We start from the raw sequence: 23442 nt of genomic DNA on the forward strand, positions 1-23442 counted from the left end.
CACCGTTTATCTAAATCAATGATCGACCACCGACCGAAAACAAAACGCTTCGCGATCCACCAACGTTGAGAACCGCTAATCTGAATGCTAATTCGTTAAACGAAAAATTAATGATACACGTTTTATGAATGAGGCTATGACTGACAGGTAAGTGCGAAATTTTTGGTTGGCTCAGACAGAGCCGAGGAAAAACATTCGCAAGCTGTTTCACTATTTGGAGGCTTCCATCGTTTGTAATAAATTTTCCAGTTGTTGTGCTACCAGGCTTCTTGTTGTGGTGAGGATGTAGGTGGTACCGGTTACCGCATTCACAGTGACATTTATTACACAGCAACAGCTCGTGAATGCGTTAAATTCAAGATGTTAATATTTAAAACTCAGATCCGATTCATTAGATCTTGGATTGAGTTTAAAGATGATTATATTTGCATACGTTAAATTTGGCGCAAACTAGTGAAGAATGTAAAGCTAAAAGCCATTTGACCGAATTTGATTTATTTGTTTTGATCGTTAAGTCTTTTGCGTCGTCCTGAATGTAGTTAACTCAACGAGAAAATGAAAATGACATTTTCATTTAGGGGTTAGCCTATGTTTGTGCTTAGGGCACACAACCGTTTTTATTGTTCTTTACGTTTCGTCTTAGACTCGTCAGTGCAGAGCAGTTCAAATTGAACTGCTTATTGCAAACTTAAACAGTTCAATTTGAACCGCTAAGCAGACGTAAAGTTAATGATATTTGCAAAACACTTATATCAGTGGCGCCTCGTGACAAAATTTACAGGTTGTGCACTGTTTAAGTGGTACGCTATCTTATATAACAGTTCGTTGTAAGTGAAAACCAAAGTTTGAGGAATGGATATTCGCTTGTGTTTTTCAATACAATGAAATAACGATATACTTTTCGAAGGGAGTTTTTTTTTCAAACTTATTTCGTATCATCGTCACAATACAATTACAATTCGGCGCTCTGCAGGTCGAGATAATCTTTCAATAACTTCATCAATAAAACCGCTTCAATGTTGCAACTGAGACAGCAATTCGTTTTCAACTGCCATAAGCATAAGTTTCTCCTGAAGGTGTGCATACAAGTGCTTGAATCTGTGCAGTAACTCATGTGCACGGAAAAGATACTAACAGAGTGACAAGAGATACTTGAAATTTTAGGTTGGATGTATTATAAGATGTGTGTAAATGTACGCAATTTCGGTGCACAAGACAAAGTACTAGAGTTCAGAACACCACGCCAATGCGATATGAAAAGATTGTTTGGCTGTTATTGGCGCAAGCTGCATGCCCTTGCTGCAGCTTAGGGAAAATTTATGCATATTGCGCTGTGAACAAAATCACTCATTATTTTATATTCGGAGCCATCCGACACGCTTTCATCGAAAATATAGAGAATATAAAAATAATTACATGCGGATGGGGTGATGCAATAAATTCCTTCAATTTGATCGGCTGTGCAGTGCACGAGGTGCACATGAGAACGAGACGCCCCTGACTTATATATTTGGTACCGAAGTACCACGTCTTTCCTGACGCGCCGAACGAAAACGTTGTTTTCGGCTTATTCTGGCCGATGCAGGTATGGTACGAAACGTAAAGAACAATAAAAAACGGTTATGTGCCGTAAGCACAAACATAGCAAAGCAAAGTCCTGGCATTACATTCCTTTTTGTGGAATTTGGCCTTTCTGTTTCAACAGACTTCGCAGCCGATTCTTAGTGTACAGAATCATTGCATGGCTAGTACTATGGATCCTACTGACACTAAGAATCCTTCCAGGTCGAGGCTCGAACATACGAAAACTGGGTTGTCGGACCAGCGACCTATGCATTGAACCGCCAACTCGGGATGAACATAGGCTAACCCCTAAATGAATTCAATTTGAACTGCTCTGTACTGACGAGTCTAAGACGAAACGTAAAGAACAATAATGACATTTTACCAAAAGAAAATTTTTATCTAGAATAGCGCAAAACGGCTTTCGGTAAAATGGCATTCGACGTAACGACTTTACATCTGTTCTATATGGATAGAGATATCAGTGCAACTCAAGACTCATTTCAATCGGAAACTATTGATTGTACAAAAAAGTGTATAATCGAAAAAGTGTAAAAAATCGATCGGTGTTTAGAATGAAGATGACTCTTAAAAACCATGCACTGAAAAAAACAAAACAGTTTAACGCTTTTCCAATTTACCGAAAAAATGAAACAAAAAATTTAATTTCTTTTTGAAATTTGTTAATAAAACCATTGACATTGATTTGATTGGAGCGTTTTTTTAATTGAAGACGTCTCAGTTCATTTTCGAGATATTTAGAGATGAAATTCTAAGAACTCCGATTTAGTAAATGCCTTCAAATTGCATCAGCAGTAATATGCTCATTTTCCAAAGGACACTAATCGCATAATCAAATGTGCCATATTTTTTTTCAAACTTTGTATTGAAACCAAAATTTGACGTGATGAGCAAAACCTTTTGAAAAAGGGAAAAAAATACGGCTGTATGCAACACACAACCGAGCACAATTACATTAAACATTAAACAATTCAAAGGTTCCCAAAATAGGATGGTGGATGCACAAAACTAAAAACTTATTCAAGTGATCAATTAGAAACTCAATCTAATTTAAGCGCTTAGATTGTTTGTGAATGATCAAATAGAGAATTGAATTCTTTCATAATGATTGATCTTTTAACCCTTTCCACATTTTTGTAAAGTTTATACAATATATCCTTTAACAGGAAGTAACTGATGATGATTTCAAAGTTACTTGAAATATCAATTTTAGATACGAATAACCTCTAGATATAAACCTGGATAAATAAAAAGATTTAGTTTTAAAATGATAATTTTCGAGAAAGAGAACGTAAAAACTTATTATTTTTATAAACAATGAATAGATTCAAAAGAAGATTTTATATTTTTTTAGCGAGAAATGTTGAATCAATAACCGTGAACCAGTAAACTCAGTAGTAGTGTAACTTTATTGATCCATCGTTAAATAGCGTCAATAATCTTCGGATAGTGTCGATAAATACGATGGTAACGATACAAGGAAGAAAACGTGTTAAACAGTTGGTTTCCATTGTTTTTACTAAGAACCACTGGATACGCAGCAATTTTGTTCATATTGTAACTCGATGTTATTAATACATGAACGAATATTGTTACAATTTAATGCAAATGATAATTGAACTGAAGCAAATCGGTACGGTATAACGATTTATAGCTCTTGTTACACTTAGTTTGAATTTTACTTGATCAGACCATGTCAGTTTCTAGCCATTTAGTAAGATTACATGATTATTGTTTGGATCAATAATAGCAATTATAGACTATTGCTCCGATTCGATTCTTCAATAGCAAATTGATATTTAATATACTCTAGTGAACACGGTGTGCAGCAGACAGCAAAAATTTCACCGACACACAACACAAGGCAAACGCGACAATCCAGCAAGCGAACGCATATACTTTACAATCCAGTCAGTAACTCGGTGGACGAGTTACTTGCTTTAATCACAGGCTACCACCTACTATTAAAAGAAATGCTATACAGCATATATTTATAGATTCTTCTTTGTACGAAACTTCATACTGCTACTGCCAATGTAATTCGAAATGTAAGAAACGATTGAAACTGTCAAACGGATGACATCATGATGGTTTGCCATAGGTCGTGAAAACATAGGTCGATTCAGTTTTTCAATAGTATGCTATTGAAATACTGAAACGACGTTGCATACATGTTTAAGTTAAACGTTTCCGAATCGATTAATTGTTAAATTATATGAATCCATCAACAAGTGACTGAGTTATTATCGGTCAAAATTATGACAGGAAAAGGTTACGCGGCTAGTTTTGAAACAGCTAGGTACAGCTAAAACAATTGTTAAATTGTTAAATATTATTAAATCAACACAATACCCATCAACTTACCGAGAGGTCAAGCCATTTCTTATTGTCTACACGTCATGGGAACGATACAGAAGATGGGAAAATGATGTATGGGTTTAAATAAACAATATGGAAAAGCTAAATGATAGGCAGTAATAAAGGCGGATTTTGCTTACTCGGCATGAGATAAAAGGTTGAGGAATGTATTTATTTTGAGAGTTTCTTGCGCAGAAAATCTTGGGTCGACCTTGGCCAACCATCGACATCAACTGCAAATTCTAACCGCTTCGGAAAGAAAACGATGCTGTGTATGTGGTGAAATTTAAAGAGTTTTTTTGTAGGATGAGCTTCTTAAACCAGGAGAAACTGTAAATACTAATCAACACCAACAGCAAATGATGAAATTGAATCAAGTATTGTCCGAAAACTGGTCTCGCACATACAGCGAAAGCGACCAAATTATCATTTTTCAATGTTTGGGGTTTGAGCGACGGGACTATTACTTTGGTATTAAAATGAAATAGTTAAAAAAAGTTTCATAATGGAATTGAAGGGAACTTTTTCTTTTCAAAAACGGTTTATCATTTCTCAAACTCAGGAGGGAACTTTTAAACTTTTATCACACACGCTATACTCTCCGGAATGGGCCCCTTCCGGCTATCATTTATTTGCATCGATGTCTCACGCACTTGCAGAGTGCTGCTTCGCTAGTTTGAAGATGTGGAAAAATTACTTCACGACTTGATCGCATCAAAAAACTAACAGTTATTTCGATGTGGTATTCGTGAGTTGGTGGAAAAATGGATAAAATGCATAGCTTCCGAATTTCTTTTTAAGTGTAAAAAATAGGTATTGAATTCGCTCAAGTTCCTCGTGTCATATACCAATCGATTCAGCTCGACGAACGGAGCAAATGTCTGTGTGTGCAAAGTTAAGAGGTATGTTTCTCAGAGATGGCTGGAACGATTTTGACCAAAATAGTTACAAACGAAAGATCTTCCTGGAAGTATGTACGCTATTGTTTCAGTGTTTGGATTGAGTGTTTTGGACGAAACACGATGAAATGACACTTGGAAAAAAAATTAGACAGAACTTCCAATCCATTCGTTCCTGAGTAATAAAAAAAATTAAACACAGTACACTTCACCATAATGTTTTGTTTGTTTTCAGCACGATTCCGTTTTGGCAACATAATTGTTTGGAAATATAGGAAAATCTTTGTATTTAAAGTAACAACCCATACATTATATAACTAAACCGATTGTAGCTACCTCCATATTACTCAAATATTTTCGAGAAAACGAGAAAATTTTCGAGTATGTTCAACAATATTCTAAGTCATTCAATTATTTCCCCAGAATTTTCATTACCATTCGATTGAGATGACCATTCTTTATAACTTATATTTAATTTTCAAGTGGCAGCAAAATATCATCTCACTGCTAGTTTGATAAAACATGTTTTTTAAATGAAAAATAACAGCTATTTAATTAATTAAATTTTAAAGCAATAGTAAAACATCGAGATTAAGATGAAAAGGAGTTATTTAAACACTAAAATATAAATCTAGAAAATAAGAGTAAAACTCAGATTTTTGTTGAATACTGTTAAATTTGATTTCACTAACAAGTTGAAAATAGAAAAAATCGAAAAAAAAAACTAAAAACGCACTATTTATAATCATTTTTTTTTAGTTTTTAAAGTGCGCAATGCGGCTTCCTACAAATTCTTCTTAGATATTATTATTGTACAATGTTTACAAAAGATTTTGAGAAAAACGAAGAAATTCTACACAAACTTAGTAGAATCATATTCTAGTGGTCAAATGACTGTGTTTCTAAATATAATAACTAGGAGTTTTGTAAATGCCTTCCAACATTTTTAGATGTGTCTTCTTCATTTATGAAAAGGTACAAATCAAATAACCGTCTAATATAAATTTTAACAGCAGATTCAAAACGAGAAAATTTTCAAAAAAAAAATTAATGGGTATTTGCTCTATTCATTTTTTCGGGAATTTTTCTAATTAATGATTAAGTATTGAACTTTTCTTTTTAGTGTACATTTTTATATAATGCACGTAGATTTCCTAAAATTTCTTTTTTTGACTACACATCTATATAATAGTAGTTTCTGAATTATTACATTTTTACAAAAGTACACAGAAAGAAATTATTAATTTTACAGTTGACATAATTCTACAAACGATACAATTCATAACTATTTAACTTGTCGAATGACGCTATACTCCATTCGTACAGGCTCCGAGTATAATTTGCACTCGGCTACCAATTACCGCAGTATGGATTTATATGTATCAACTATTCAGCAAACAGATATGTGCTTCTGTGGTTCAGTCGATTAATCGATGTGCTTTGTGATCTAATGTTTCTCGGTTCAAGTCTCGCTGTTGCTATCGATCTTTTGTTTTTTATTTCATTCAAGCCATGTGATTTTCCAATCACACAATTTTACATGTTCTTGAATATAAATTATTGTGAAATACAACGCTCCAGTTATGTGCATCTTATAAGATGTAAAATCACAAGATTTTTTCGAACTGTGTACACATATGGCGTCGAATCGGTTGCTCTATTTAAAAAAATTAAGAATTCAATGGAATCGTTTTTAATGGCCGCACGAATCGCCATGCTGCTCGTTTTACCCCAAATGCCCAGCAGTTTTAGAGGTTTCTGTAGTATTTGTTCTGTAACTTGAAAAGAAATCGAGTGCGGTCCACTGAAATAGCTTGATTTAATGTAAAAATGATTGGAAATCGAATGGAAGAGTGAACACTGGCCGCACGAAACCCCATTTTACCCCATTTCTCCATTTCATGATATCTTATTGTAAATCGTCCTTAAATCTCGGTAAAACTTATTGGAAGTTTACTAAATCTAGCTTATCTTATGTAAAAAAGTCTATAGAATCGAATGCCAGAACTTATACTGGCCGCACGATACGTTTTGATGATTATTTTACCCCAATCCCTCTATTTCATGATATCTTATTGTAAATCGTCCTTAAATCTCGGTAAAATTGTCATCAAAACGTTTCGTGGGGCCAGTATAGGTTCTTTTTTATTCGGTTCTACAGACTTTTTTACATAAGATAAGCTGGATTTAGTAAACTGCTAATAAGTTTTACCGAGATTTAAGGACGATTTACAATAAGATATCATGAAATGGAGAAATGGGGTAAAATAGTCACCAGAACGTTTCGTGCGGCCAGTGTAGGTTCTTCCAGTCGATTCTACAGACTTTTTTTAAACAAGATAAGCTAGATTTAGCAAACTTGCAAGAAGTTTTACCAAGATTTAAGGATCTCATGAAATGGAGGAATTGGGGTAAAATAGCAACCAAAACGTTTCGTGCGGCCAGTGTGGGTTCTTTTAATCGATTCTCCAGACTTTTTTACATGAAAGTAGGCTATTCCAGAATACCGCATTCGACTTATTTTCAAGTTACAGAGCGAATGTTATAGGAAACCCCAAAACTGCTGTACATTTGGGGTAAAACGAGCAGGATTGCGATTCGTGCGGCCATTGTAAACCATTCCATTGAATTCCTTGGACATTTTTACATAAGAAACGCTTTAGTTTTTTGACCTATCTTAATTAGTTCATGAGTTACAGAATTCTTTGCGGGTTTTCATAGATTTTTTCCCACTGTGCACCGTTTCTGTTGGTAAATCCTTAAACTCTCGTGTCACTGCGTTGTCGACTGAATATAGATTCCGTTTTTACAGTTTGCGAGCGAAGCTTAGAGTAATATTCAACCTTCGTCGATTTAATCTGCATTTGATAAAAAAGTATACCTAAAATTTGCTCGGTGGGTGGTTTTTCAGTTCGTTCGTCGAGTTTTCGGGCGTGAATATCATTAGTTGCACTCTGACTCAACAGACGCGCAAGACGATGATGCCGAACACTTTGTAGGCCAATTTTTCACAGGCAATCAAACAAAGGATAAATTTGACAGCCGACTATTGAAAAGTCAAATAATCACCCATGAATACATGATCAATCTGAGATCATGTTTCGACATTTGGGTATCTCCAGGTGAATTTGCGAAGTTCTTTTTTTTCGCCAAAAATATGGATACAGAGACCTAAAGTCATTGTCATTGAGTGGAGGCTCTCCTTTACTTGACTTGAGAATAACTTGACCTTCTTGTAACCCAAGCTTTCGAATTGCCGATGATGATATTGACGTCGTAGTTTGGTTATCAACATTCCAAAGGCTGTTTTTTTCTAGGATTAATCATTTGTTGGTGCATATGCGTTAATCATGCTGTGGTTGAAGAACCAGCCTTTCATCCTCTATATTAACATGCATTAATGGTTGTAATAGATCCTTTGTAGAACGCAATATAACGTATAGCATGCAGCTATGGTCACCGTTGTCTTCTGGTTTGGGTTGATGATTTAGGTAATAGCATGGCTTTAAAATTCCCATGTCACTTGTGTTTTTTTGCAGCTTACTTTTTTAAAGAAAAAAAGATGAACGTTATATTAGCTCGGTCTCAACTATCAACATTCGATTGTTATGGAAGTTATCAGATCCAGCGGATTCAATCTTACAGCTCTGATATCCATGTTTTTACCAATCCGCTCGTAATGATTCGGTGATTTTCGGCGGCAATCGCCATAGTTGTGCATCGTTTTGATACATTATCAATATTTATATCAGATACTTGTACTACAAAGTTTAAGACTGCTTCGTCTGCAGACTAACCAGTTTACTGCTTACCATTATGCACTCCAGCAAAGCAAAAAGTTGAAGCTCGCTGCCTAAGGATGCTGACACCGAAAACTGCGCGACCATTTTCCCGTTAAAGATCACAGCTTCCCCAAAACAATCGATGACTTCATCGGTGATTCGTGATAGCATAGCATTTCGATCGAGAGAGACTGCATTCGCTTAAGAGACCCCTTCCTTCCTCCGCCCCTAACCATCCTCAATATTTGATCGCGCTCGTTCACGCTATGCTCATGTTTCGACTTAATTGGTCAATTACCATCCCCGGTTGGCGGTGGTGAAAATGTGATTGCGCAGAGTGATTGCGTTTTTTTTTCGAAATAAATGCCAGCGAAAAAGTTGTACGTCTTTAGCATGCTTGTTGGTGATTACATTGTTATCGATTTCGGAGTTCCGATCACTGACGGGTGGTGTGGAATTACCTCGTTGATGGAGTGACTGTCTGTCTGTCTCTCTGTTCCGGGGTCTGCGGTCCATCGGGGAAAAACATCTTTGAGGCAGCCCCGGCAGGGTTGGTTGACTGGCTTGAGGTCAGACCGAACAAAATAAAAACTCGCACAATAAAGTAAGGAAATCGAAAGCTCGGGTTGATTGAACTGCCGGTCGTTGGACGGATTGATGGTAACGGTTTGATAACACATTGGTTCAAAATAAATCCGACTCAACTAACTCTCGAAAACCAAATATTTTAATCACAACGATATCGAAAAACATTATTGTTGCACGTAATGAAACATTTAGATCTGGTATTTTCTCAACAAAAATTTATTTGAAAAAATCGACTTTGGGACTGACGATTTTGAGATTCCCTGAATCGAAATTTGTTATGTCGGATGTCTTAGAATTGTCTGAACCGTCAAAAAAAATCTCGAATATTTTTTTGACAACTTTTTGGAATGTTTTGTTGAAAGCCAGATCAGGATCATTTCGTCGAAAGCCAGTTCACCGAAAGCAGTGTCGCCGAAAGTCGTTTCACCGAATGACATTTCGCCGAATAGGACACTTTGCAGAATACCATTTCGCTAAATACTACAATTGACTTGATATCGTAATTTTAATTGATTTAAGTTAAAGACAAATGAAAGATGATAGCGTTAACGCACGTTTCTGTTACCTACACTTGTATTTCTTGAATAAAGATTGATTCTTGTACTTTTGAATAAAGATTGATTCATAAACCTCACAACGGAGTTCCTAAGAATATTTTTTTACTGTGTAAAATATCTATTGCAGCTTCGCCACATCTTTTTGGTTCGTGTGCTGTCGTCCTAACTAAAGCAAAGAAACCTAGCTTTGAGTAGACCGAGCAAACGAGGCTGTTACAGGTTTGTATGCAAGAGGCCACCGCTTCCGGCCGCCTCGGCGGTTTTGTGCCACCGAGCCATCTTGGCTTCGGTTATGTGGCTACGCCACATCAATTATCCAGGAGACATAATAACACTAGAAAAATTATAATATGATGTATTCGAAATCACCCTTTCGATGAAATGACCTTTTCGGCGAAATGGCATAAAAAATAAAATGAGCTCTGTTTTGACGTCGGTGTTGAATAGTCGTTCGCACCGCACGCGTATAGCTCTTGGCTCCTGGCAATTTTTCTGGCTACCTAGAGTTTCATTGATTCAAGGCTTCAGTCTTTTCAAGGCTACCTGAATCACTAAAAGTCTTTTTAAAGACTAACAATTTGTCAGCCTTTCTCAAGGTTATACAAAGAGTGATATTCTAATATAATCAGTTTTTTTTTCAAGACTAAGAAATTAATCAGCCTTTCTTAAGGCTAACTATTCAAAGAACTATTCTTCGAACTAATCAGTTTTTATTAAGACTACCACCAAATCAGTCTTTATCAAGACTTTTCCAAACTAGGAGTCTAATCGAAGACTAATTTAGCCTAGTTAAATTAATTTCAAATTTCATTCATTTCAAAAATGCCTGCGTCAAACCGGAAAGGCAACAAGCCTAAAGCTAAAAATAATTCAATACGGAATAAATCACAATCCGTTATTCAACATTTTTCTAATAACATTCACGATCTTATAGAATCTGAATGTAAACATAAAAGACAACGGACGGAATTCCCTTCCGTTGATTCTATGCCGTCTAACAATATTTACAAGATTCTTCCTGAATCCGATTGTAGCGACATAGAAGAAAATTCCTCAAAAATTCCCAAAATGGACGCTTGTCGTTCTAGGAAGAAACAACAATCTATGCCACCAGTGACGGTGATGATTTCCGACCTCAAAGCATTCCGTACTGAGCTTTCTACTTTTCTCCCGGAAGTAAAAGTCTCATTTCTAATCGGACGAAAAGGAGAATGTCTAGTCATGGTGGATGGATTGGAAGATTACGAACGTCTTATTCGATATTTGTCCGAGAAACTTCATAAATTTTATTCATATGATATAAAATCAGACAGACCGTTCAAGGCTGTCTTGAAAGGCTTATCAAATGATCAAAGTACTGATGAAATTAAAAATGAACTAAAAGAATTGCTTGGTTTTGCCCCTTCCCAAGTAATACTTATGAAAAAAGAGGTTCTTCTAAACCACGCTCTGGAATTTCCCATGAACTTTGCCTAATACACTTCAATCGAAGTGATGTAAATAATTTGAAAATTTTAGAAAAAGTACGTTTCATTTCCCACATTAAAATTCATTGGGAACATTATAAACGGCATAATGGTATTGCAAACTTAACGCAATGTCGTCGTTGCCAAGGCTTGTCATATGGATATACGGTGTTTGAATTCTGGTAAATCGCATTCGAAAGACGTTTGTCCAATGAATGAAACCACTGATAAATTTTCATGTTCAAATTGCGATGGAAATCATAAATCCAATTATTTGAAATGTCCTGTCAGGGAAAAAATTTTAAACGCTCGTTCGCTTAAACAAAAAGTCAAATCAACGGCCTTAAATTTACAGAACATACCTGAAAATCAAAAAACCGTTACAAATGCCACGCCTAATTCTTCTAAGGCACCTATTTTTTCGAATTTAAAACAAAAAAACATGTACGCCTTCCAATTCGTCTTCAAAAGGAAAACAATTTATTGACAGGTAGATCGACCGCGTCATCATCTTCTTCTAATGTCAGTTATGCTAGTATAACAGGTAGAAATCTACCACTTAATTCTTCTAATGTAAATAATCAAAACACAGGAATGCCTTGCAGTTCATCTTCTAACGAAAACAATTTATTAATAGGTAGATCGGCCATATCATCTTCTTCTAACGGCAGTCTACCTACAATTATTCCTTCAATGCCATTCGCTTCTTCAAATGAAGTTGATTTAGGCGATATAACTGAAAATAAAATGATCTACCTACAAGATCAACTTTTTCAAATGATCATCCGAATGAATTCGACTTCATCACTTTTTGAAGCCTTTAAAATCGGATGGCAATTTACAAATAATATTATAATAAATTTAAAATTTACCAGTGATGTTAAATAATTATTTGAATATTTTAAGTTGGAATGCTCGATCTTTGAAATCGAGTGAAGATGAATTTTATAATTTTCTCAAAGTTCACAAAATTCATATTGTCATTGTGACAGAAACTTTTCTTAAACCAAATGTAAAATTGAAAAGTAATCCACATTATGTGGTTCATCGATTTGACAGGTTTACTGGAATGGGTGGTGGAGTTGCCATTTTTGTCCAACGGCAAATTAAACATCGAATTTTACCTTCTTTCAATACTAAAGTTATTGAAAGCTTGGGAATCGAAGTTGAAACCATTCATGGAATTTATTTCATCGCTGGAGCATATTTGCCATTCCAATGCACCGGCGAACAATTAAATTTATATGAGGGCGATTTGCAAAAACTCACAAGATATCGACCGAAATTTTTCGTAATAGGGGACTTAAATGCTAAGCATGTCCAGTGGAATTGTAGGCAAAATAACAGTAATGGTAAAATACTTCATAATCAACTCTCAGCTGGTTACTTTACAGTTCTTCATCCCAGTAATCTCTTCCGTGAGAAACCAGATCAAAGTCACATTTGTAGTGAACCGATTACACATGCTGACTTTGACTCAGATCATCTTCCTGTAACATTCAGACTTTCCAACGAAGCTTTAATTAATCCAATTAGTTCTATATTCAACTATCATAGAGCTAATTGGTTGGATTACAGATCTCACATTGAAAATCATGTGGATCATGAAACTATTTTAGAATATTCTGCGGACATCGACGCAGCAATTGATAATTTGAATCGTTACATTATCGAAGCTAGAAATCTTTCAGTTCTCAAAGGTCAAACTAAATTAAATTCATCTAACATCGATGATAATCTTCAACTGCTCATTCGGTTGAAGAATGTTCGTCGACGACAGTATCAACGTTCTCATGATCCTGCTATGAAAAACATAGTTAAGGATTTACAAAAAGAAATTAAACATAGATTTACTCACATTTGACCAGCAACTGACATAACTTTCAAATAAGAACAGCTTTGAGACAACTTTAGAAAAAAAAAACAATTATCCACTTCGCTTTGTCGCTTTGGATGACAGAAGTTTTTGACTACTATTTCCGGTACTTCCGGAATCGGGAGCTAATAACCGGTATCTCCTAAAGTAATTGTTATGACCAATAACTAACAAGACAAAAAATATTGAATTTTACAGGTTATCTCATCCCACATATGATGCAAATCATTAAGACTTGATTTGTCAAATGACGCAAAATTCCATTCGTAATAACTTGATGCATATAATTGAATTCTACAGGCTCCGACTGATTTTTTCCATTTGGCTAGCAAGAGAGACTGCATGAATTTATGTGTATCACTTACTAGCCAAGCAAATGTGTGCTTCTGTGGTTCAGTCGACTAACGGACGTACTTTGTGATTTAATGATTCCCGGTTCAAGCAGCTCTCGTTATCAGTATTCATTTTTTGTTTCAATGAGTTTCGTGTATAAGTTCTTGAAAGTAAATTTGCGTGAACTGCGACGCTCCATTTATGTGCATCTTATAAGATGTAAAATCGCAAGGTTTTTTAAATGTGTGTAGTTCAGGGGATATTTTTCATTTTCACCTTATTATGTATAGAAATGCGCTCTTGAAATGAATATTTTGCTACTCATCACCTTGTAATTTCGGATTCAGTATTGTTATTCGAGTATATGAGACCTTTCATTTGAATCTAAGTTTGAAAAAAATCGGTTCAATTATCTACAAGAACATGAAGTGATTATTTTTTGCAATTTTTGCACATATCACATTACTCACTGAAAATGTCTAAAATTATCAAGTTCAAAGCGCTATTGATAATAGTAAAAAATATCAAAATTTGTAAAAATAAACAAAAATATCAGGAAAATCATAAACAAAGCTATCTAATCGCATAACCAAAACAATATTGTGCAATATTTTCGTTCCATCGTGCGGACGTTTCATTTCCACAAATCTGAAAAACAAACATTGCAAACAAAGTAGCCGTTATGCAGTTGTAGTTTATTTTGAAATTAATCAATTGGTACCCGCATATGATACGCTATAATTGTCCCCCGTAGCGGATTACGACGGTTGCGACGGAGCGCGCGTTGTTTTGGACCAAATTTGAGAGAGTATTTTGTTGATTAAGCAATAATTAGTAATAACAAGCGGAAATTCGAGAGTGGAAAAATTGGTTTGTTTTGTTATTTCATGCTTCTACCCGATTCGCTCGATGCTCGGATCCGGTGGGTTTTGTTTACTCGACTAGAAACAAAGATAACAAAATGCTTCTGCAACGAAATAACGAATTAAGCGCTTGTTAATGGTGCATTGCACAATTCGCTACCGGAATTGTGTAGTTTATTTGACACGACCCAGGCCATAACTGCATTGCATAAAACAAAATGACAATCACAGTTCACCAAGGATGGCTAATTTCCGCTTGGAGTGAATTCAGTTGGAATGGTCACCTTTGTCCTTATCAATATGTATCCGGTCACATCGTTGGTTAATTTAAAATTTATTGCTAATCTCTCGATCTTTATTAGTTGGACACTAGTTTGCGGTTTTTGTTTTCGAAGATACCGAGGCTGCTGAGCAATCCTTTTTGTTACGATAAATGTTTTAGTGTGGCCTTCGTTTCACATATAATTGATAAGTGGCAGTTTTGTTCTCATACATTACCTAATGGAGTCTTGGTGAAGCTTAAGTTAATTGACAGTCAGTGAATTCTCTGTGCTTGATCAAACAACCAGTTGAAATTGCTTATTGAACCAAATGCATGATCCTTGTGCATAGGACTTCATATTCAATGTGCAACCCAGACTGACTAAGAACATGAGAAGACCATGAAAAAAACTCTTTTTTAATATTCGCTTCATTACAAGTTTACGTCCAATAGGGCGGAACTAATGAGACCAAAAATACAACAAACAAAATTTTTTATTAATTATCTGATTAATTCAAAAAGGATCGAATTGTTGAATAGAATCGATGTTGACCAAGGTTGAGTTCGTTGCGATGTTTCTGCTACTGAATATTGATGAAAACAACGTGATGATTCTTCGATTTTCAACTGAATCGTCTAAATCTGCAGCACCCAACGTCATGTTTTGTCTAATGTAAAATGAAGCTATTATTTTCTCTTCACAGATAGTCTGAGTGCAATTGAAGCCATACGCTCCAACACTGCTGGCAAACATGAACCGTTTTTGTTGGGTAAAATAAAACAATACCGGAACGACATTTTGAATAATAATAATCAAGTCACTATAGTCTGGGTTCCGGCTCATTGCTCCATTCCAGGCAATGAGAGAGCCGATTCTTTAGCCAAACGTGGTGCTATTGAGGGTGAAATTTATGAAAGGCCGATTGCTATAGCGCGTCTCGCCAAAGAACACTTGCCAGCTGGCAAGCTTCTTGGGAAAATGGTGATCGGAGTCGGTGGATGCACTCAATTATTCCTGAAATATAAGGCATGGTTCAGGGAACTGAATGTGTGTAGGGATTTCATTCGTGTGATGTCCAGACTCATGTCCAATCACTACACGTTAGATGCACATCTCCTTCGAATGGGACTTTCCGAGACTAATCATTGTGCTTGTGTCGCGATATTGATCATGTAGTTTGGACATGCGTAGAGTATCGTGATGTCATATCTTAACTAATAAATTCCTTGCGTACCCAACGTATAGACTATCCTTACATGAAACTCCTTTATCATTTCATTAAGTCCATTTAAATTTTATTTTATGTTAGACTTCTTTTTCTTCCATAAGTTCAACCAATAGCCAGCTCAGCGATGCCAGATCGTGCGCACCGAATTTCCGTATTCCATCTTGTGTCGAAATGGTGGCAGAGGAGAAAAAATCTGTATAAATAATTTTACTTCTATTATGTCCTTTTTATATCAATTGTTGCGTAATTTATTAAAGAGCGTATTTTTGGTTTTTGAACAAATTTTTATGTTATATAAAAAAAATACAGGATTGTGTACGATACACGACCGATCATGATGACATCAAAATGCAATTTTCCAACTCTCCCATTAACAGATATAAATTTGAAAAATGGGCATGTGGAAACAACCAGTTAAGGCATTTTTCCAAATTTAAAAAAAGTAACAAAGGTTTCTCAATTTTTCTTTTGTTTGTTTCTTTATGTGTAATTTCTATATTCCTAAAATATCCAATATGATCAGTCCAACACGAAAACGTTCTTGTCTCGAATGTGTCCAATAATGATAATAATGCAGATGTCAAACGTCGCAAACGATTGCTGTGATATAGATGCACTGATTACTAATGGTCACGGAAATGAGGCGAAACGTGGTAACTAAGTTGTGGTCTAGAACCACACATCCTCCCCCATCTCCAAATAAAGTAGTCCAGACTTATGTTAACGGTCGTCCCGATCCGCACTAAAACTCCTCACGGCCGTCCCGGTCCGCCTCAAAATTTTTCTCAGCGGTCGTCTCGATCCGCACTGAAACTCTTCACGGCCGTCCCAGTCCGCGACCAAATTCTTCTCAGCGATCGTCCCGATCCGCCCTGAAACTCCTCACGTTCGTCCCGGCCCGCGTCCAAATTTTTCTCAGCGGTCGTCCCGATCCGCACTAAAACTCCTCACGGCCGTCCCGGTCCGCCTCAAAATTTTTCTCAGCGGTCGTCTCGATCCGCACTGAAACTCTTCACGGCCGTCCCGGTCCGCGACCAAATTCTTCTCAGCGGTCGTCCCGTTCCGCACTAAAACTCCTCACGGCCGTCCCGGTCCGCGACCAAATTCTTCTCAGCGGTCGTCCCGTTCCGCACTAAAACTCCTCACGGCCGTCCCGGTCAGCGACCAAATTCTTCTCAGCGGTTCCGGTCCGCGTCCAAATGTTTCTCAGCGATCGTCCTGATCCGCATTGAAACTCCTCACGGTCGTCCCGGTCCGCGTCCAAATTTTTTTCAGCGGTCGTCCCGATCCGCACTACAATTTGTCACGGCCGTCCCGGTCCGCGTCCAAATTTTTCTCAGCGGTCGTCCCGATCCGCACTAAAACTCCTCACGGCCGTCCCGGTCCGCGTCCAAATTTTTCTCAGCGGTCGTCCTGATCCGCACTGAAACTCTTCTCGGCCGTCCCGGTCCGCGACCAAATTCTTCTCAGCGATCGTCCCGATTCGCACTGAAACTCCTCACGGTCGTCCTGGTCCGCGTCTAAATTTTTCTAAGCGGTCGCCCCGATCCGCACTAAAACTCCTCACGGCCGTCCCGGTCCGCGTCCAAATTTTTCTCAGTGGTCGTCCTGATCCGCACTAAAACTCCTCACGGCCGTCCCGGTCCGCGTCCAAATTTTTCTCAGTGGTCGTCCTGATCCACACTGAGACTCTTCACGGCCGTCCCGGTCCGCGTCCAAATGTTTCTCAGCGGTCGTCCTGATCCGCACTGAAACTCCTCACGGGAACGGCCGTCCAAATTTTCTCTCAGCGGCCGTTCCGATCCGCACTAGAACTCTACACGGCCGTCCCAGTCCGCGTCCAAATTTATCTCAGCGGTCGTCCTGATCCGCACTGAAACTCCTCACGGCCGTCCCAGCCCGCATCCAAATTTTTCTCAGCGGTCGTCCCGACCCGCACTGAAACTCCTCACGGCCGTCTCGGTCCGCCTCTAAATTTTTCTCAGCGGTCGTCCCGATCCGCACTGAAACTCCTCACGGCCGTCCCGGTCCGCGTCCAAATTTTTTTCAGCGGTCGTCCCGATCCGCACTAAAACTCCTCACGGGAACGGCCGTCCAAATTTTCTCTCAGCGGTCGTCCCGATAGATGCACTGGTTACTAATGGTCACGGAAACGTGGTAACTAAGTTGTGGTCTAAAACCACACACCTGGATATAATTATTTTTAACTTACAATATTCAATTAATTCTATCGAATCAAGTTAAATGTGGCAAATCCATCAACAAACCATCGAGATACAAGTGATTTAAATTAGGTATGAAAAATCAATAGCCGATAATTCTAAATTGGCCTACCAGTTACTGGAGAATCAACAGCTGATCGGTATTCAATATACTCAAGCGAACACGCTATGCAACAGACGAAGAATGGCATCCATACACCGCGTAAAAGTAACTATCCAGCGATCGAATGGATGTAACTTTGTTTTGTCACCCATTCACTAGACAAGCTACATGTTTCGTTTATCACAGGCAGCCAGTGATAAAAGTGACTAAAGGATGACATCATTATGGCATGCTGTGATTGGCTCGTGAAAACATAGGTCAATTCAAACCAATTTTCCAATAGTACGCTACTGAAATACTGGAACGACGTTGCCATTCATGTTTAAGTTAAACGTTTCCGTATCGATTGGTTGTTAAATTATATCAATCTCGAAACAAATGACTGAGTTATTATCGTTCAAAATTATGAAATGTACTACAAATTTTGGGTGCATTCTGGAAGGTCAAGAGTTAATTAGTTCTACTGAGTTCAACTTACTTACTTAGCGATCGACATTTTTGCAGCGCCTTAAATTATACACCCTTATTATGAATAGCGACGTATTGATTTTTCGATCGTATGTTAGCTACCTTTGATTTCGCTAGGGTTATTGCGAATACGAATGAAATCTCTGTTGACATTTAATTTTGTACCATTTGTTAGATCTCGAAGCGTTTTTTTTTTCAGTATGTTAGTGTTTAAGAGCACAACCGTCACCTGCAATGCAGGATTATGTACTCGATAACAGATTCATTTCAGAATTCCTCAATTCGTACCAGTTTTTCTGTTCCATGATTTTCTATAAACTACCACAGTGAAAACAGTGATTAAAGTGCTTCGCTGGGAAACGGGGGAAAAATATATACATTAATCGATATCAATAACCATAATTACAGAGCACGACTGCATCAGCAATGCCAGAAAAGAACGCAAATTATCGTGCCAACAGAGACATAATTGCCTCGGCTGCTGCAGTTTGCGGTTTGGTTTGCTGCGATTGCTTCTGAACGTCAGTTTCAACATTTGCTCTAGCTCGCGACGACATGTAATTATGGTTGGTACACTGACTCGATCGATTCGGGGTCCGCACAACAATTCCACCAGTAGTAGTTCTCTGATAAATGTCTATAATTTCCACTAATTCCATCAACACGTTCGCGACTGTTGAGCCATGCGCGCAGCATTGGTGCTCGATTTGCTTTCAATGCTGAAAAATTGCACTCACTGCGACCACACTGCTGCGGACTGGACTGCTGCGTATTCCGCCGTCTCTCACCGCACCGCCACCCACCGAAAGAGACGTTGTTGCGTAAGACCGGGTCGCACTCAATAACATCAATCGAGGAAATGGGAAATTTTTTACATCACACTGTACCAGATTTTTCACACCTTCTGACTGGCTGACTAAAACGTGAATTGCAGAATGCGCAACGCATTCGAAGGATCATTTCCTTGAGCAAAGCTTTTAGACATTCTTTTTCTTCTTCTTCTTCTTGCTAAATTAGACAGATGATTCGCGCGACTTTAATCACAGGACAAACTGCTCGCGTGCGCCGTTTCGTGGATTCGTTGGATTCACTCGTTTAACGCTTTCACGATGACTGAAGCGAAATTATTGTTATTGCAAGACTAAGGTCAAATAAATTTGAATCGACGAACCGGCCGATGGAGTGAGGTGAGTTCCCAACAACCGCCGACTGTGGATTTTGAATACCGACAGTTGAAAAAACGGTGCCGGAATGCCATAACTTGAAAACGTTAATAGTGCTTTACGATTAGAAAACCATTTGGGCGTTAGCGGAAAATTATACAACCATGGTCAGGTCAGATGTTGTATAATTTGCTGGAGCGTTAAAAAAAAGCGTAAGTATTTGCAAAGTAAACCGAACATTACTATTTCTTCATAGATTAGAACAATCTGATGTTGCATAGAACAATATTATAATAAAAATACTTAGAAAAACCTGTTATTTCATTTACACGAGATCGGTATTCGTCTCACACTTAAATTAAAATAGCTCACAAACCAATTTTCAGAATTTCTTACTTTTTTGTATAACACCATAAGACCTTTGTGAATGTCAGTTCAGTCATCGATATTGTATAAGTGAGCTCCAGTTTAACGAACTCGACAAATAAAGGGTGATTTTTAAGAGGTATAGGATTCGGTTAAAAAGAACACAAAAAAAATCGAAAAAAATTATAAAATTTTTCTTAGAATTGATTGAGCGTGCACTCTCTCCAACATATCGACCGGTATTTCATGAATAAATGCTTCAATATTGGCATCCAGTGCGTCAATCGTTGCTGGATTATCTTGGTAGGCATGAGCCTTAACATGACTCCACAAGAAATAGCCCAAAGGCGTTAAATCACACGATCTAGAAGACCAATTGACGGGTTCAAAACGTGAGATAAACTGTTCACCGAAGGCGGCTCTCAATTTGATCATTGTTTCCAGTGCCGTATGGGATGTGGCACCGTCTTGTTGAAACGACTTGTCAGGCATGTCCAATTCTTCAATTTCGGTAAAAAAATCGTCAATCATCACACGGTACCGCTCGCCATACACAGTAACGTTCCGCTCATCGTCGCCTTTGAAGAAGTACGGCCCCATTATGCCACCGGCCCATAATTTTTTTTAATGTATTGGTAGCTCTTGCAATGCTTCTGGCTGGTCTTCACTCCAGAGAAGGCAATTTTGCTTGTTGACGTTTCCACTGGAATTAACTTCGTCGCGGAACACAATTTTTCGATAAAAAAGTGGATCCTCCGCCAACTTTGTCAGCACCCATTCACTAAATGTTAGACGTTGTAAATCGATTCATGATTAAATTTTAGACCAAACTGAACAAGTTTGAAAATGACAATGTTGCCAAAAAGATATCAGCAAATCTTTGTTATGGAATTCGGTGAGTTTAGCCATGAACTAAATGGGACAACCAGACCATCCATTTGAATCTAAGTTTGTGAAAATCGGTTTATAAAATATCGAAGAGAGAGGTCATCAAGTAGTGAGCTATCTAACTGCTCACAAGTTCCTATCTCAAGTCTCTCCGTAGGTCTATGATGACATTGGGTCAATAGAACGGCATCGACCGGCTACCACCACCTTCTGCGTTAGTATCAGAATGAGAGGATGCGAATTGGTTTGAATGTAATCACTCATAGGAAACACAAAAACATTAAAAATTGTTCAGATAGGTGAAGTATTTCGGCTTGACGTCCTATTGCTGAAATGTATTTAAATTGCCTTCAGGCTATCCAGACTTTGCGTCCAATTGTTTTGATAAAACCGTCTGTGAGATTCATTGCATTATTCGTATTTAGATTGGCATTTTCATCTCAGCCTTAAATAATTCGACGTACAAAGCAAAATACGTTTTATAATTAACCGGATGACTAATCAACGAGAAGCCTTAATGTGAAGCAACAGAACAGAAGAACGAGCTAATTGGAATGAAAATGAAACGGTACCCAGAGTCCGCGACTAGCAACCGTTTTATCATTCCACAGATGAAGCAACTGGCGGAATCTGAGGCAATTAATACTATAGCAGACAGAAGAATGTAGTTCAAATAGGGTGAAATAAGAAACAGAAAGTCGAAATAAAAAAAAATTGTGAACAATTTTGATAATAATAACTATAAAGACAAAAATTAGTGACTCAGCAACAGACCCGTTGGTTGAAGCCCGCGCAGCCAGCTCAGCAAGTAAGGGGACATGCAGCGACCCCAAATTAAATTCATTTTTAGCCATTTCAATCGTTCAAGATATTAAGGTATAGAAGCATTATTTAGAAGGCAGTAAATTTCATCTCAAGTAGTAATCAAACTTGAACACCAACGTTCACGGAAAAGCAGGACATAGGACATCAAGCAAACTAAATTGAAACGTTAAGCAGTTAGGGAAACGTCAAATCCAAACACCGTAGGTCAAGTCGTCCGATTGTCGAACCTGATTATCATCATATGATAAATCAGGAGAAAATTTCCGTAATATTTATTATTTTCAGGCTTTCCTAAAAATCTCTATAAAATTAGTATTTTTGCAAAATCCGTATGAAATTCAGTAAATTTTAACAATGTTCTAGAAAATCTGTAGAATACTGAAAAATCTGGTAACCCTGATATCAAGAACAAAGAAGTGACGTAACCGACAAACCGTATTTTCACCTTTTACTATATAAAAGTAATATAATTGATGGACAAAACCGACTTTTGATCGGAGTTCCGTAGACCATTGGACCATTCGACTCAGTGCGACCAGATCGGAATGTTTCTTCTTCGCTCAATTTTTTCGGAGATGGTTAAAATAAATTTCAATAAACTTTGGCTAGTTTGAAAGCTAGTTTTTTATATGTGTATCATTTACGAAGATCAATTGACTGCCGCTTTCTGTTGCGGAGAAATAATAGTATAAGCGTCGTAAGCGACAAAACGTGTTGTTTTACATTTTTAAAAGATGGCTTAGTCGATTTCTACAAATGTAGCCTCGTTTGAAAGCTACTATTGAGTTTTGGTTGAAGTTCGAATGTCAAGTTGTCACTTCCGGTGTTGAAGATATAATAGCATAAGTGACGTAACCGACTAATCGCACATTTTTTTCTTTCGGCTGAATATTTTCGAAGGTTACTCAACGAATTTCGAAAAACTTAGGTTTATTTAAAAGCTAACAATTTCGATCGAATTTGGAAGGGTTATGGCAAACATTTCCGGTTTAGGAGATGTAATCTTACATGTGACGTAACCAACAACTGACTTTTAATGCACTATTTTTTTCCGAGATAAAAGAATCGATTACGAATGACTCGTTTGAAAGCTACTACTAGTTCATTTGTTAATGTCTCAATACTAATGTCCGAGAATAGAATCTTACAAATGTTTAAATGAGACTATTTAAATGGTAAGAGAAAGGCATTAGCACACCACTAGCTAGATTGAGAAGGATTTTTCCAATGAATTCGTTAAAAAACTGGGATAAATATTTTTTAAAACCTTTCCAACGATGTTCCATTTAAAATCTAATACGCTTTAATTATAATAATTTATTTAATTAGTCAAGCTGTTTTTAGTTATCGTGCACACCATTTTGACAGTTTGTCCTACTTTGAGCAATCATATCACAGAAACAACTCGGAATTTTTACATAAAATTCATACTTAGTAGTCTCCAATAAAGAGTAATAACCACATAAAAATTTGATGATTATGTAAATCCATAGTTTTTGCCTTTCTCGTTTAGAAAAGCTATGCAAACACTGTGAAAACCGACTTATACCATTCGATTCAGCTCGTTGAGAGCGCAAAATGTATGTATGTGAGTGTGTGTTCGAAATATA

The 23442-nt window shown here is 37.3% G+C and overlaps 1 protein-coding gene across 31 annotated transcripts in view; it reads right to left on the bottom strand.

Annotated features, from left to right (window-relative positions):
• LOC131432946 (ensconsin) overlaps positions 1–23442 on the bottom strand; it is a 383203-nt gene that overhangs the window by 96839 nt on the left and 262922 nt on the right. The gene's annotated exons all lie outside the window — the stretch shown is intronic.

Source organism: Malaya genurostris, chromosome 2 (assembly GCF_030247185.1).
Source record: "Malaya genurostris strain Urasoe2022 chromosome 2, Malgen_1.1, whole genome shotgun sequence".
NCBI lineage: Eukaryota > Metazoa > Arthropoda > Insecta > Diptera > Culicidae > Malaya > Malaya genurostris.